At 38.8% G+C, this 15,931-nt stretch overlaps 1 protein-coding gene across 2 annotated transcripts in view; it reads left to right on the top strand.

Moving 5' to 3' along the window:
• GNG2 (G protein subunit gamma 2) overlaps positions 1–15,931 on the top strand; it is a 125,139-nt gene that overhangs the window by 17,470 nt on the left and 91,738 nt on the right. Inside the window, exon 2 of one of the 2 annotated variants that reach the window (XM_016192106.2) lies at positions 4,780–4,820. The exons of the other annotated variant lie outside the window; for it this stretch is intronic. The gene's annotated coding sequence lies outside the window, so the exon portion shown is untranslated. The remainder of the gene's footprint in view (positions 1–4,779; positions 4,821–15,931) is intronic. 2 annotated transcript variants of the gene reach the window in all.

Here is a 15,931-nt window from a genome sequence, read left to right as displayed (position 1 = left end):
CCCAGAGTCTTTTACTTTGGTGTAATACTCCAATTCCATTTCAGGTTCGACTTGTGTTTTCTTTTCTAATCTTGTTTTTCAACTTCGGCCTGAGAATGAGATCATCCCGTATTCATCCTTCTGTTTCTGACTTATTTCACTCAACATGATTTTTTCAAGGTCCATCCAAGATCGGCTGAAAACAGTGAAGTCACCATTTTTTACAGCTGAGTAGTATTCCATTGTGTATATATACCACAACTTGCTCAGCCACTCATCTGTTGTTGGACACCTGGGTTGCTTCCAGGTTTTGGCTATTACAAATTGTGCTGCCAAGAACATATGTGTACACAGATCTTTTTGGATGGATGTGTTGGGTTCCTTAGGATATATCCCCAGGAGGGGAATTGCAGGGTCATAGGGTAGGTCCATTTCTAGCCTTCTGAGAGTTCTCCAGACTGTTCTCCACAGAGGTTGGACCAATTGACATTCCCACCAGCAGTGCAGGAGGGTTCCTTTGACCCCACACCCTCTCCAGCATTTGCTGCTGTTACCTTTTCTGATGTGTGACATTCTCACTGGAGTGAAGTGATACCTCATTGTTGTCTTGATTTGCATTTCTCTGACAATCAGAGACTTGGAGCATTTTTTCATGTGTTTCTCGGCCTTTTGGATCTCTGCTATGGTGAATATTCTGTCCAAGTCCTCCCCCCATTTTTGGATGGGGTTATTTGTTGTCTTGTTGTTGAGTCTGGCAAGCTCTTTATATATGTTGGTTATTAAACTCTTATCTGATGTATGGCATGTAAAGATCTTCTCCCATTCTGTGAGGGGTCTCTTGATTTGGGTAGTGGTTTCTTTCGCTGTGAAGAAGCTTTTTAATTTGATCCCTTTAAGATCAAAACACTACAAAAAATAGGAATAGATGGAAAATTCCTGAAGATAGTGGAGTCTATATATAGCAAACCTACAGCCAACATAATACTCAATGGTGAAAAACTGGAAGCATTTCCCCTCAGATCAGGTACTAGACAGGGCTGCCCACTATCACCATTACTATTCAACATAGTGTTGGAAGTTCTTGCCATAGCAATCAGGCAGGAGCAAGGAATTAAAGGCATACAGATTGGAAGAGAAGAAGTCAAACTCTCCTTATTTGCAGATGACATGATAGTATACATGGAAAAACCTAAGGAATCCAGCAAGAAGCTTTTGGAAATCATCAGGCAATACAGTAATGTGTCAGGCTATAAAATTAACATTCAAAAGTCAGTGGCATTCCTCTATGCAAACACTACGTTAGAAGAAATTGAAATCCAGAAATCAGTTCCTTTTTCTATAGCAACAAAAACAATAAAATATCTAGGAATAAACCTAACCAAAGAAGTGAAAGACTTGTATACTGAAAATTATGAGTCACTACTCAAAGAAATTGAAAAAGACACAAAGAAGTGGAAAGATATTCCATGTTCATGGGTTGGAAGAATTAACATCATCAAAATGAATATATTACCCAGAGCCATCTACAAATTTAATGCTATCCCCATCAAGATCCCAAGCACATTTTTTAGGAGAATAGAAAAAATGCTACAAATGTTTATCTGGAAGCAGAAAAGACCTAGAATTGCCAAAACAACCTTGAGAAAAAAGAACAGAACCGGAGGCATCACACTGCCAGATCTCAAACTGTATTATAGGGCCATTGTCATCAAAACTGCTTGGTCCTGGAACATGAACAGACACACTGACCAGTGGAATAGAATTGAGAGCCCAGAAATGAGGCCCCACACGTATGGACATCTAATCTTTGACAAAGGGGCCCAGACTATTATATGGGGGAAGCAGAGTCTCTTCAACAAATGGTGTTGGAAACAATAGGTTGAAACATGCAGAAGAATGAAACTGAATCACTGTATTTCACCAAATACAAAAGTAAATTCCAAGTGGGTCAAGGACTTGGATGTTAGACCAGAAACTATCAGATACTTAGAGGAAAATATTGGCAGAACTCTTTTCCGCATAAATTTTAAAGACATTTTCAGTGAAATGAATCCAATTACAAGGAAGACTAAGGCAAGTATAAACCTATGGGACTACATCAAATTAAAAAGCTTCTTTTCTCTACCTTTATATATTCCCTGCCCCTCTCAATTTATCTGCCTATATAAGAAAAGAAAGAAAAAAGGAGAAAGAAAAGAAAAGGAGGAAGGAAGGTAAGAATAGAGGAAGGAAAGTAGGGAGGTAGGGAGGGAGGAAGGAAGGACCTGCTAGGAGCTATGGATTTATTACACACCAAGTCCCAGCACTAACCCTGGTAGCAATTAGAAAAAAATAACTGATGTTGTGCTATATGTAATATTATGTTCTCTTTTCATATAACTTAATTTTATTTGTAAGTTCCATCATTTAAATATTTCTTCTTTGTTGTTTCAGTGTTTACTCATACAGAGTATTTCTGTTTTACTTAATATGTTGTATTGATATTCAGACTATTTCTAACACCTTTTTTTAAATTTCTAACATCTTAATAATAGTTCTTTGTCTACATTTTAGGTTACTTTTATGAAGTCAAGGAGTGGCAGAACTAAAATAATGACTGATAACATAGTTGAAGGTATTAGTAACTAGTGCCATACTTCTTTCCAGAAAGGTTGTACTAATTTATGCTGTTAATGATGATATCTCCGTGTTAACCTCAGAGCACCCTGATAGTCTTATTTTTCAAGGTCCAGCTGTCATTGTTAGCCTTAGGGTTCGGTTTCTGAAAATAATTTTTGTTTGTTTGTTTTTTTACCTTGGCTTGTTTTTATTTTGTTTTCTGTCATTGATCATAAGGTAAGGATTTTCTAGTAACTTTGGTTCATTTTAAAACACATGAACAATTATAATCATATGGGTATATGCTTTATAGGGTTGAGATTCTAGCACTGCGAAAACACTAGAAGCACTCTTGCTCATTTGGTTGTAGAGTCCACCCTCAACCATAATACTCAGATATAAGGTACTTCTTTGTTATGAGATACAGCAGGATGGGAATTGTGAAGCAGTCTCAGAGACTTGGACAATTCCTTTTAAACTGGGTGCTTGATAGGTTTTTCTATCAAGGTTTTTCTATAGGTTTTTCTTGATAGCTCTACATGGGAACTTTCACTGATATGAACCATACTTGACACTAGTCAAAATCAGACCAGCTCTGTTCACTGTCTCAGAGACTGTTAAGGGCTAGGAATACAGCATATTGAGCTTCTACTTCTAAACAGCTTATAGAAACTTTGAATGCTAGAATGATTTAACTTGTCCCAAATTACTGTCTTCAAGAGTAACAGAGCAAATGAACACTCACCTAAACACAAGTGGAATCCCAACTCTGTCCTTCATGCAAAAAGCTCAGGGTGTGTTGTCTCTATACTCTGGTCGTACTGGGAGCAGATCAAGATTAGGTCTGATGCAAAATTTGTTCTTATTCATCAGTTTCTGTTACCAAGTTTTCTGCTTTGCCTAGTTGCCCAAACTAGCTTTGTGTTTTCACATTTTCTTACAAAATAGGCAAGTACCCAAAGAATAGGACTCTAATTTTCACAAACCTTAAGAGTTAACAAGGGAGTCAGGTGGTAGGCAGCAGGTTAAGCACACGTAGTGCAAAGTGCACTAACCAGCATAAGAATCCTGGTTGGAGCCCCTGGATCCCCATCTGCAGGGAAGTCGCTTCAGAGGTGGTGAAGCAGGTCTATCTTTCTTTCCACCTTTCTGTCTTCCCCTCCTCTCTCCATTTTTCTCTGTCCTATCCAACAATGATGAAATCAATAACAACAATAACTACAACAATGAAAAACAACAAGGGCAACAAAAGAGAAAATAAATAAATATAAAAAATTAAAAAAGAAACCGACATTCTAAAAAAAAAAGAGTTAACAAAACATTTGCTTCTTCACTCAGAAATATAAACCTGTGATACCTGCCACCTGTAGAGATATTTAGACAATATTACCAAATCCTATTTGCCAGAAATAGGTCATCCTACTGATGACCACAGAATGTGAGCTCAGATCTACAGGGATGCAGAGGTCATATAGGCTCTTAAGCTGAATATGGGCCCCTGATCAGATCAAATCAATGGGGTTTACAGTCAACAATATTTATACCTCTTTCATATATTAGGTAGCTACTCTCTTCCCTGATCTAGCTTTCTGGTCCTTTATTCCAGCCATAACATCATCCCTCCAGACAATAACTTGGGTTCACCTACATATCAGATTTCATGCTCAGGGCAAAAACAAAACTAGTATAGCCACAGGTCCTTTGGAATATAACTAAAATAGGCCTACTAGCTACCTACAAAAAAAGGAGACCCAAGTCTTCATCTGCATTATTCCAGCCTTTAGGTTCATGATTAGTCAACAACTTGTTTGGCTTTATATGTTAAATCTCTTTCAGCCACCAGGCTCCAGATGCTACCATGATGCCAACCAGACTTCCCGCATAGACAACCCCACCTATGTGTTCTGAAGCCCCACTTCCCCAGAGCCCTACCCCACTAGGGAAAGAGAGAGACAGGCTGGGAGTATGAATTGACCTGTCAACGCCCATGTTCAGTGGGGAAGCAATTACAGAAGCCATACCTTTCACCTTCTGCACCCCATAGGAAAGTTATCAAGGGAGGGGATGGGATATGGAGTTCTGGTGGTGGGAATTGTGTGGAGTTGTACCCCTCTTATCCTATGGTTCTGTCAGTGTTTCCTTTTTATAAATAAAGAAATATAAAAAAGGGAAAAATGTTTTTCTTCTCTGCTTTCTCAACAGCCAGATCTTCCCGTGAGCCTCAAGTTTTAGGAACTGAAAAGGTAAGAACTCTAAAATATTTTTTTCTTGGACTTGAAACTAACCACATATTCAGGGGGGAAAATCATCTTAAACAATCCTTTAGATAAGAGCACTTGCTTAAACATTCATAGAGTCCTGATGACAGGACTTCAGGATTTAAAGGAAAAAAAAAGCTTCTCCTCAATGATAGCTAAAATAAGATATCTCAGCTAAATATTCACTTTTTTTTTCTTCCTCAGAGTACTGCTTAGGTTTGATTTCTGGTGGTGTTAGAGATTGAACCTGGTACCTCAGAGGCTCAGGCATAAAAGTCATTTTGCATAGCCATTGTGCTACCTCACCTTACTTTCTAAAAACCTAAGCCTTTGAGATTAATGCCTTAATGAATGTATCACTATAGCACCAAACATGATTAATCATCATAGCCATTGAGGACATACTGTGTGTAAGACTTTCTCTAGGTAGGTAGATTAAATCAGGGAAGAAGAAATGAAGAAATCCTTAATAGTTAATAGTTTAGTTGTAGACATTGTAGGGATTTTTCCAGCAACAAAAATAACAGCTACAAAATGTCAGTATAATGCTACTAGGGTTTCTGTGTGAAGAAGCTTTTGAGAACAGCTAAATGCATTTGAATCTGTTTATGGACTTGAAAAATAACTGAAATGTTAAGACAGGTAATAATGTGTTTGTCTTCCCCAGTCAAGAAGCAGTAATTTGGACAACCCCCACCATTATATTCATTTAAAATGTAATTTTATTAGGAATAATTTCAAGCATATTTCTAAGTAGAGATAATAATACAATGAACTTCCATCTCCCTACTGTTCACTTTTGATAATTTTCTGCTCCACTTCTATGTTGAACAAAGTGTCAATGACTTGAACTTGGTTGTTAGATTTTCAGTGATTTATTTATATAGCTATTTATTGGCTATAGCAAAATATATATTTTTAAGGAACTCTACTTACAACCTGACTTACTTTGCTGGAGTCAGCCATATTCAGTAGGTATTTAGTAGATACTAGTGTCAGAGTCTTCTTAGGATAAGAAAGCTAATGTTCTTCACCTCATATCTCTGAACTTGTCGTGTTTAGACTTTTGATATCTCCTAGTGAAGCTATCTAACAGAAATGTATTAACAGATTGAAAAGATGGCCCATCATACAACTTTAATTACTAAATGTAAGTACTCAGAATTTGCCAAAGTTTTTGACAATTTTTTACTTTTTAATATATTGGGAACTTAAATACACAAAACAAAGCTAACATTTTTAAACCCTTTGATTTATTTTCTTGTGTTATAAATTTCTATCCTCTGATCCTCCTTGTTATTCTCTAAGAGAATAGAAATACTAACTAACTTGCCAACAATTTTGCTGCCAGCATCCAGAAAGCTGTCTGGTCCTTGTTACATATTAAATAAAACTGTTGAATGAATGGGCAAATGAATGAATGCCAGAAAAATGCAAAACACACTAATCTTGTCCCAAGTTGCTCAGTCTCGTAGAGTAGAATCTTGGAGCAGAAAACCTTGTATGGAAGCAGAGCTCTGTGATTACTGTTGTCAAACTATGATCAGGGTTCTCTGATTGCTACAAAGAGAGCTAATTTGGCGGGAATTTAGTGAGAAGGCTTTTGGATAAAGGACTTTTGGCTATGGCATACCGAGCCATTAGTCAGAGAAGCAGGCAAAAGACGTTCTGAGATTAAAGACTCACATATGAAAGTTTATAAAGATCCCAAAGAATGTAGTATGTCCTGGGACTCCTTAAAATTTTAGTATGACTTGGAGGTAACCAACTGAAGAAATGTGTCTTGAGAATGTGTCTCAGATTCTAGTTTGGGTGGAAGGACAAAGAAGGGCACACATATAGTGAAAATTGTAAAGATTCCACAGTAAAGGATACAAAAGTGGGAAAGAAAATAATGGAAAGGAGACAAACAAGAGATCTTAGGTTTAGAAATGATGGGCCAGATATGGGAGAACTAATACTATTTCTGATTAAAGATGGAAGACATCTGGATAAACATAACTCTTTTGGGAGAGTATGTGGTTAGTAATAACTGTACTGTAAGTATAGAAGAGAAGAGCAAATTCAGATCTGTGTGGTGTGATGTCCAGGTTGTTGTGTTCTGTAGACTGCTTATAAATACAGAGCAGTGGATCTCAGTAATGGCCATGCATCAAAATCTCCAAGTAAATATCTGAAAATATAGACAAACCTTACAGTTTACAGCTTACTCTGACTAAAGTAGCTGCATCTGAGTAAAGGTTACTCTTACTCAGCCTTTCCTTCCTGCTTTCATAACATCCTTCCACATGCTATCCATAGCAAAGCCTGAATGATAAAGAAGAATATTGAAGTTCCTGGGGATCTCTTATTCTGTGACCCTGTTTTGGTGATTTTTGATTTCCTAAATCATTAAGACTAAGCAAAGACAAATGTAAGTGTAATTTAAAGAGCAATAAATTAGCTTTCCCACAGTGGCCATTTAGCTTTTAAAAGCTGACAATATTTCCTTCTTTATTATTTATTCATTTATTTATTTTCTTTATTGGGAGGATTAATGGTTTACAGTCAACAGTAAAATATAGTAGTTTGTACATTTCTCAGTTTTACCCCCTCTAGGTCTTCTCTGCCATCATGTTCTAGGACCTGAATCCTCTTCCCCACCCCTGAGTCTTTTACTTTGGTGCAATATATCTGCTTTGTGTTTTCCCTTCTGATCTTATTGTTCAACTTCTATGAGTGAGATCATCTCATAAACATCCTCCTCTTTCTGACTTATCTAAATTAACATGATTACTTCAAGCTCCATCCAAGATGAGGTGAAGAAGGTGAATTCACCTATTTTAATAGTTGAGAAGTATTCCATTGTGTATATATATCACAATTTTCTCAGCCACTCATCAAGGTTTTGGCTATTACAAATTATGCTGCTACGAACATAGGTGTACACAAATCTTCTTGGATGGGTGTGTTTGATATTATTATTATTTTTCCAATTGTCACTTGGGTTATTCGCTAGAGCTCCTTGCCCGCATGACAAATCCACCACCCCTGGTGGCCATTTTTACTTTTTTTCTTTCTTTGTTTTGATAGGACAGAGAGAAATTAAAAGAAGAGGGAGAGGTAAAGTGGGAGAAAGACACTGAAGTACTGCTTTACTGCTTGTGAATCTTCTCCCATGTAGGTGGGGACTGGGGACTGAACCTTGATCCTTGCTCAGTGAATGTGTGCACTCAACTGGGTGCATCACCATCTGGTCCCAATATTTCATTTAATTGTTTTCTAATCTTCCAAACTGTCCTAATTCATAGGTGCATATAATTTGCTTTCAATCCTTACCCCAACCTCCAAAATTGAACACTATCAGTTATGAATAGAAATTCTGGATTTTGTGTCAAAGTAAGTTTTGAATAAAAATATGTTACTATGACTTTCACTTCAATCGCTTTTGGAGGTCTTTACCCAATTCTGTTTTACTTTGTTAAGACTAGATTAATTTCTTCTTTGAACTTCTGCTTTTTTCGTGTGAATCAAACAAGTTCCAGAAGAGTTGGAAATAGATCATATCCTTACACAGAAATCTGAACCCACATACATTGTTTTTTCCAAAGAAAAATAAGAGTGTAAACACAAACAAGGTATCACAGTGACTACTATGCATACAAGACTTTTTTAAAAAAAAGTTCACCAGGGTGAATTTTGCAAATATCATTAAATTGTGTACTTTCAAGTGATTAATTTCATGTCATAAATTTTTCCTCCAAAAAGAGAGGGAGAAGGAAATTCTTATCTTTCAAATTCTGGAAATTCATTCATTTTAATGTGCTTATGTTAATTTTTATACCAGAACTGTTTTATTTTGTCACAACTAAGCAGATATTTGGACTTTTAAGTGCATGCAAATCAGATCTAATCAGGAACCCTAATGGTAATGAAAGCGGAACATATCAGAAACTTAAGACACTAGTTCTTTATTAGGAAGATGTGCATTTTTTTTCTAACTAGAATGTAGACTGGACTGTACTTTGGAAAGCTGGCCACAACAAATGTTCTTAGGGTTAACAATTTGAAACTTGTCTTTTCATTACATCTTTGGAATAAGAGTTTTAAAATTTATTTATTTACTTTCCCGTTGTTGTTGTTGTTATTGCTGTCGTCGTTGTTAGATAGGACAGAAAGAAATGGAGAGAGGAGGGGAAGACAGAGGGGGAGAGAAAGACAGACACCTGCAGACCTGCTTTGCTGCATGTGAAGTGACGGCCCTGCAAGTGATCCGGCCTGAACCGGATTCTTAGCCGATCCTTGCGCTTTGTGCCCGGTGTGCTTAACCCGCTGTGCTACTGCCAGACTTCCGGAATAAAGGTTTTATCAACTAATTTTGAGACTATCCTATTGTAGCAGACAGCAATTTGAAATGATAGGAGTCCAGATTTGATCACTTTAATGAAATGTGACTAAAGTAACACATTTTATATAGTGAAATGTCTATTTTTTAAAAATTATTTATTCCCTTTTGTTGCCCTTGTTTTATTGTTGTAGTTATTGTTGTTGATGTCGTTTTTGGATAGGACAGAGAGAAATAGAGGAGGGAAAGACAGAGAGGTGGAGAGAAAGATAGACACCTGCAGACCTGCTTCACCGCCTGTGAAGTGATTCCCCTGCAAGTGGGGAGCTGGGGGCTGGAACCGGGATCCTTATGCCTGTCCTTGTGCTTTGCGTCACTTGCGCTTAACCCCTTGTGCTACCACTCAACTCTCCTAAATATTTTTGTTAGAATGTCTTCTTAAAAGAATCCCAAGAAGTGACCCCTAATCAAAATCTGATGAGTATTTTTAAATATTTATTTATTTATGTAATCCCTTTAGTTGCCCTTGTTGTTTTATTGTTCTAGTTATTATTAATGTCCTTGTTGTTGGGTAGGACAGAGAAAAATGGAGAGAGGAGGTGAAGACAGAGAAGGCAAGAGAAAGACACCTGCAGACTTGTTTCACCGCTTATGAAGCGATTCCCCTGCAGGTGGGGAGCTGGGGGCTCGAACTTGGATCCTTACGCAGGTCCTTGCGCTTTGCGCCACCTACACTTAAGTTGTTGCTACCACCAGACTCCCTGAGGGGTATGTTTTAAGGGATGACCACCTACGGGTGCATACATAATTATTGATTTAACAATGAAGCATTAAAGTTTTTATTTTTTTAGATTTGGAGCATATTATTTTGACCTTTCTGTGGAGCTGTAACTAGGCAACCAATGCAGCACTTAGCCAGTGCAAGCCATTCAAACTTTGTTAGCTGTTGCATCATCATTCTTTTTAAAATACTATTTCGACTTAGCTTTGGCATATGCTACCATGTAACCTTTAATTTCTTAGAAAATATCATACAAACCCCCAGCTGTAAAATAGAGCGGTTCCTAGAAGCACAGCATCCTCTGATGTTAATAAGAAAGTGTGCTTACAAGAACAGCACTGGTAGAGTTGGGAAGTAGTTGCATGCTCCCTGTTTTGTAGCTGGTAACTGTGAAGGTAGGTCTCATTTCTGATGTGTAAGGGTACAGGGATTTAACATCATATCCTTAGCAAGTGGTAATACGCATTCTACAGGCATAAACTCAAAATATGAATTTCTTTCCAGACATCAGCATCTAGTTCCATTCTCTGGAGATAAGCACTGTTAATGGTTTTCTTGTGTGTCTGCCAAAAATCTTCCATCTCTTGTTTAATCTGTGAGTGTGATAAATATCCTAAGCTTTTCTTTGGAGTCAAATCTTTTAATTTTGAGACATTTCTTGTTGTATGCTTTACATTGGGTTGTTCTAGCTCTCCCCTGCCAAGAAAATTGGATCAGTCCTGCTAATTTCATGGGCCCGCTTGGCCCCGCCCCAAGGAACCCCGGAGAGAGTTCCAGAGTTGGAGAGTTGGAGAGTTGCAGAGTTGGAGAGTGCTTGGCGCCGTCATGGGGGAAAGAGGCAGCAGAGTTCTGTTTGGTGATTAGTTTGTCTTAGTTTATAAATCGTTGTTCTTGAATAAAGAAATACAGCTTCCCTGCCCAGCCATATGTCTCTGGTCGTCTCTGTTACCCGCCCACGAAGCTAGCCCGGCCAGCTGGAGCCTCCGAATTTTAACAACAGATGGCGCCCACGTGGACCTGACCTGCGCATCTCTCAGATAAGTGAAGACAATTTGGCTACCTATGTATTATGGCCTTCTCTTCTGCTTGTGAAGAGATCTCCAAAGGCCTCTGCTCTTTCTTCACGAGACTGTTTTGCTGTTTCTGAAACATTTATCTCTGGACCACTCTGTGGTTTCCATTTGCTCGGGCGAACTCAGAACAGCCAGCGGGAACAGCCAGCGGGTGGGAGGTGAGGCGCGGAGCTGCTGTTTCCACCTGGTTAAACAGCCAGCCAGCCGGCTGCACCCAGACAACCCTGCGCACCGAGCCCGCATCCCCGCAGCCCGCAGGAGGCCGACGCCAGCACGCAGGAGGCCGACGCCAGCACGCAGGAGGCCGACGCCAGCACGCAGGAGCCCAATGCCAGCACACAGGCCAGCCCACATGAGCCGGCTCTTCCACCGTGTGGTGCAGGGCACTGGACGCGTGATCCCTCCACACTGCTAGGCCACTGCGAACAAGGCAGCAGACATGGGGCAGGGCCGCGGCAGCCTATCATGGCCGCCACCCCTGGGTACCTCGGCCCACGCCTTCTACAAGGCTGGCCTGCCCGCCCTCATGCTATGAATTCTGGAACGATCCCAGACCTCCCGGACCCCCGGGCTCCCTGCCGAAACTGGGCACACGAGATCTCCAGCTGCCGGTCCGGTCTGAAGGCAGACAAGCTGGAGTACGCAGAGATTTGTGCAGAGATCACAACCTGCAATTCCTAGAAGTGAAGCTGCCTAAGAGACCACCACTGGACAACACACACCCCCAACAACTAAGACAGTACATATCTAAATTCGTGTTTGAAATGACATGTCTTTGTAACAAAGGTATCTCTCCTTATGCATTAATGACCATGTTTGTGTGTATGTTTAAAGTTTGGTAAACAGTAACTTTAAGGCTAAATTCTTACTAGTCAAAGTTAAATGAAAAAGGTTTTCAACGTAATTCTCATAAAGATAAAATTAACTTACATTTAAAGTCTGAGGTAAAAATTAGTTAACAATCAATATATTTTAACTAAGTTGGTCTAAACAAAAGGTTAAATAGACTTGTTGATATGTAAAACTCTCCATTACTCTATTAGAAATGGTAGATCGCACAATGGCTATGCTAATTATTCTCATGCCTGAGGTTTCCTTTCCTGTGCACACCTAGGGTGTGTCTCCATCTTGAATGGGTGTAACAAAAGGTTAAAAAGACGTTGTTGATATGTAAAAGTCTCAAATTCCTTCTCTATTAGTAATTTTAGATTGTGCTGTGGTTATGCTAATAAGTTTTGTTTCATGGTAAGTAAATTGCAGCCAGCTGCCTTTGGGACTCTAGGCCGTTCCCCGCCCCCATACAAATGTCCGTGGAGACAAGTACGCCCCCCAGAGGCAAGAAATGTTTTTTTAAGCTGATAAAGTTTTGCCCACAGAGGCAAAACATGGCCCCCTCAGGCCTTCCCTTGGCAGCACACTGGTTCTTGTTACTTGCTTACATGTTTCTCCATGTTTGTGCCAGTTTCTTTTTTTAAAAATGCCTGTACGATATAGGTTTCTGTTCACCCCACACCCTTGATACCGTAGTCATTTAGTTAAAAAGAAAAGGGGGAATTGTTGTATGCTTTACATTGGGTTGTTCTAGCTCTCCCCTGCCAAGAAAATTGGATCAGTCCTGCTAATTTCGCGGGCCCGCTTGGCCCCGCCCCAAGGAACCCCGGAGAGAGTTCTAGAGTTGGAGAGTTGGAGAGTTGCAGAGTTGGAGAGTGCTTGGCGCCGTCACGGGGGAAAGAGGCAGCAGAGTTCTGTTTGGTGATTAGTTTGTCTTAGTTTATAAATCGTTGTTCTTGAATAAAGAAATACAGCTTCCCTGCCCAGCCGTATGTCTCTGGTCATCTCTGTTACCCGCCCGCGAAGCTAGCCCGGGCAGCTGGAGCCTCCGAATTTTAACAACAATTTCTGATGCTTCTTTTTGAAACATGTCTTTTGAAAGTAAGAGTGCCAGGATCAAAATGATGCTAGTAGAGAGGGCTGGTGGCAGGGAGGACTGTTACTGAAGGGCCTTAGTGTGCATTTTCAGTCTTTGTAAAATTCACATATGAAACTGACCAATAAACCTGAAGTTAGTTCTTTTATAATTTTCGGGGTCATCTAGAGTCATTATCTCCCTTTAACCTTTCAATGACCCTATAACTGCAGCAGCTGTTTATTTTACAAAGGAGGAAGTTGCGGTTCCCAGAGGTTGAGAAATTTGCCCAAAAACACAGCTGATGAGTGAAAGGATCAGGACCTAGAACCCAAGCTTTTTTTCTTTTCTTCTTTTTCTTCCCCCCTCCAAATATTATTTTTGCAGCAGACCACACACACTGTGACTCTGAAGAGGAGGGAAACATGGTGGCACCTTTGAGAATCCTAAAATAGGCAGTGAAGTAAAGGGGGAGAACAGTGGGTTTGTAGTTTGGGACCCTGTTTGCAGGTGATTCTGATTCTGCTTCTTGGGCAAGTTGTCTAATGCAGCTGTACAGATTATGGTGGCTGACTTGCTCCTCGTGTTTTGTCACTGGCTGTGTCCATTCTTGTTTTGTTTTTATGTTTAGAAAATGCCACAGAGGTGGGGAGTTTAGTAAATTGGAGAATCCATAGTATTATATCCCTTGACCACAAGAGTTGGCGCAGAGTGGACAGCAGAAACAAGTAGGTCTGCCTCTGGAATTTTCCAAGTCATATTGAGGGAACTGAGGTCTAATCCTTTTTATTTTCAAGGCAGTAAGAATCATATAAGATCATTTTTCGCTTTACTGAGAAAATGAATTCCAACAAACAATATAGAAGGATAAAGAAAGAACCCAGTAGCAATCCATGAATCATGAGTCCATGAATCCAGTTGATGTAAACCAATCATTCCTGTTCTTTTACTTAAATGCATTCAACTTGCTTGAAGTTCTGATTAACATTTCCAAACTTCAGCTTTCTCATTGGGAAAAGGGGGTGTATAACATTGTCCTGACTATATCTGCACTACTATAAAGATCACTTGAGGTTGCGAATTGGAAAGCACTTTGTGAATTGTAATTTGTAGATCTTACAAATGTAAGATGGTATTAGTCATTGATATGTTGCATTGAGTTGTGAAAAGTTGAAAGAAGCAAGATATTTTTAAGAGCCATCTGTTGTTATACAAAGTTAAATGCAAGCTGCCAGAATCTCTGAAAAAATTTTAATTATTATTATTATTTTGCCACCAGTTGTCACTGGAGCATGGTTCTGGCTGTACAAATTCACCACTCCCAAACCATTTTTTTTCTTATTTCTTTTTTCTTTCTATTTTATTATTTGACAAGACAGAGAAATTGAGAGGGGAGGAGGAGATAGAGAAGGAGAGAGAAAAAAACCTGCAGACCTGCTTTACTGCTCTTGAAGCATCCCCCCTTAGGTGGAGAATGGGAACTCAATCCCTGTCCTTGCACAAATTAATATGTACTCTCAACTGCGAGTGCCACTGCCTGGCTCCACTCCTAGATTTTCTTTTGATATATTATTTCAAATATTCTTAAAGTCTATTAGATACTCATAATGAATATATGGATAGAAGGATTTATTTGATATGCAAACAACCTAGGCAAACACCAGGTTAGCTCAATGAATCTATCTCTCTCCACATAGCTCACTCTCCCTTTCCTCTTTCTCTCTCTCTCTTTCTTATATGTGGCTTTAATCTAACACACATACCAATACATATAAACAACTGCATATTAATTTCTAATCTTTTCATTTTTATTTTAAAGGAGCTTTATAATTATCATTAAATGACATTTTGATTTCCTCAAAGAAAATTAATTTTAAAGAAGTTATTCTGGTTAAATTCTAGAAATTATATAGATGGAGTAATTTGGGGGTGGGTAAACTTACTGATTTAGGTTTAGATAAGATTTTCTTCTTAGTGAAACTAAATCTTTGATGTGAATGCTAAGTGTTCAAAAGCTACTTGAGCTTATAACGTATGCATGACACAGGAAGCATTTCACTTTCACAGCATTTTCCACTATATGTGATAATATCTTTCAATGAGGGAAAACAGATGGTACATCTGAAATCTGTTCTCATATGTTTGCCACTTAGGCAGTTTTCACTGTGAAAAACATCTCTCTCTTCATATTTGATAGTTAGAACCAAAAATGGGATTTAAAGTCTCAATTCAAGTAGAATAGCACATGCAATAAAAAAGCAGAAGACACCATGGAAATATGATTTATAAGCATAAAGAAATGCTATATGGCAACTTGAAAACGTTGTTTACATCTGTCACATTTTAAAACCTGAGAAATATATTCTTCACCTCACCATTCCTTTAAACCCTGCAATTTTATCTTTCCCCTACACACCATTCCCAGTGCATAATGTTAAATCAGGTTGTTTGACAACCTCTCTCCACAACTCCCCTAGTCATTATTTATCTTTACCTGAGATTAATATTGAACCTGCAACTGTCAGTGCTTTCATATAAACTGAAGACTTGAAGTAAGCCATATTCCTAGTCCTTAGCAAAACTTCAACTGTATTACAAGCAACTGGCACCCTTAAATCAATTTATTTTAGGAGAACTTAATATTGAGGTTATTTACAAGGATGTGAGTAGAGGAAGAGAATGCTTCTTTAAAGCCCTGTGTTCTGAAGGAACTCGAAGAAGACCCATTGAGAGAAGTTTGGCCTCTAGTAAAGGTTATTGCGAGGTTGTACCTTACAGGAATTCCAGGCAACAAGCATCCTGAATTTATATTCCTCCCTCTGATCTTCTTATGCTTCCCAATGACTAAACCAAACTGGAAGATAAATCACGATTTTATTGCTAAGATCATATAATTTAGTCATCTAGAGCACACAGCTGGGTGGAATAGAGTGGTGAATAGCTTTAGAGGGGCAAATGGAAGGTAGCCATCATATTCATTATGAAGATTTTGCATGAATGAGACAACTTTCA

The sequence above is a fragment of the Erinaceus europaeus genome, chromosome 16 (genome assembly GCF_950295315.1).
Source record: "Erinaceus europaeus chromosome 16, mEriEur2.1, whole genome shotgun sequence".
In the NCBI taxonomy this organism is placed as follows: domain Eukaryota; kingdom Metazoa; phylum Chordata; class Mammalia; order Eulipotyphla; family Erinaceidae; genus Erinaceus; species Erinaceus europaeus.
Note: the sequence above shows the minus strand (reverse complement) of the source record. Positions and strands in the feature narration are given on the sequence as shown.